The sequence below is a fragment of the Sinocyclocheilus rhinocerous genome, unplaced genomic scaffold (genome assembly GCF_001515625.1).
Source record: "Sinocyclocheilus rhinocerous isolate Xijiao unplaced genomic scaffold, SAMN03320098_v1.1 scaffold15888, whole genome shotgun sequence".
NCBI classification, from domain to species: Eukaryota; Metazoa; Chordata; class Actinopteri; order Cypriniformes; family Cyprinidae; genus Sinocyclocheilus; species Sinocyclocheilus rhinocerous.
The window spans coordinates 498-1,771 of NW_015642702.1; the positions used below are offsets into that span (position 1 = coordinate 498).

Genomic DNA, 1,274 nt, shown 5'->3' on the forward strand with positions numbered 1-1,274 from the left:
AGCATATATGAATGAAAAATTTAATTCACCGCTTTCTTATAAGAATCAGAAAACTGATACATACAGAATTAAGTATTCAGGAAAAAGGCTTCCTCTTACAAAAGTTAAAGATATTTAGCCGAAAACAAAAGATTGGTTAAATAAACTCTACTCTTCTCGCTCGTGTAAAACCAAGAATAACAGTTTTATGTTCCAAAGACATCAGGACTCTCAACTACAAAAACCACAACGACATCCTTGCACGTCACATCCACCAGAGGGCGCTGACATCAAAACAAGCACTTTAGCAGCTACAGAAGGACAGTGTAGTTGGTCAATTCTCGGCACGGAGGACATTAAACACCAAACACAGCCGAACTGTAATAAATGTTGACTTTTGATCAGAGAATTTCTGAGCGAAGAACAATGAGTCAATTAACACTCGACGCGGAGCAGCACGTAAGACGCATCACCAAACGCGATTTATTTTATTTACAATTAGTGTGTTTGTGGTGTAAGAGTGGCTTAATTTGGAACCTTGGATTGTACTCCAGGGTAGCTACTGGAGGTTGGATAGATGTAAAGTTACTAAATGGCTTGTGCAGAAACCTGGACTCAGAATGCATGACCATACAAAAAGGTACTGGAAAGTTAGTTTAATAGTGTAGACCAAGAAACAAACTGGGTACATGTACGTAACTTTAGACTCTGCAAGGTCAATACAATAACAGACAAAGCTACCTTGCCACGTCAAAAAGCTTATTAAAACCGCTAGATTTACATGATCAGAGTAACTCCTCCACTAGAAACCACAGTCTGCGCACTAGAGATGGTCTTGACATGAGTGTCCCTTCCTGAAAGAAAAAATTAGAAGTGTGAAGAAATTATAAAAACCTCAGTTCCTCTGGTCAAGTTAAGCCAAGAACTCACTCTTCCTGCCGCAGCTTTGCTCACAGGAGCCAGAAGATGGATGGCACACCGCAGTACTACAGTGGATGAAGATCTGACGGAGGAAAGAGGGTCAAGTCATAGAATCTATAAGGAGTAAAATTAAAGGTTCAAGTAAGGGGGGGGAGCATACGGTTTCCTGCAGAGGAGCCAGTGACTCTGGATCCACAAATGTGAACATCTTCACAATAAAGCGCTTGTAGTGGGTTGGGAAGTGAAGACCTGATGATCCAGTCACTGGAACCAATGTGGTCAGGTAACGGTCATCCTGGTAAGGGCATCTGAAAGGGAGGTCTGGAACAAATGTGGTCAGGTAACGGTCATCCTGGTAAGGGCATCTGAAAGGG

General features: G+C 41.8%; 1 long non-coding RNA gene across 1 annotated transcript; it reads right to left on the reverse strand.

Annotated features, from left to right (window-relative positions):
* Nucleotides 1–620: 620 nt before the first annotated feature.
* Nucleotides 621–1,223, reverse strand: LOC107756340 (uncharacterized). The gene is made up of 3 exons (XR_001641807.1): nucleotides 1,061–1,223; nucleotides 910–982; nucleotides 621–833 (listed from the first exon to the last, which is right to left on the reverse strand). It is a non-coding gene; the product is annotated as an uncharacterized LOC107756340 (long non-coding RNA).
* Between the last annotated feature and the right edge of the window lie 51 nt (nucleotides 1,224–1,274).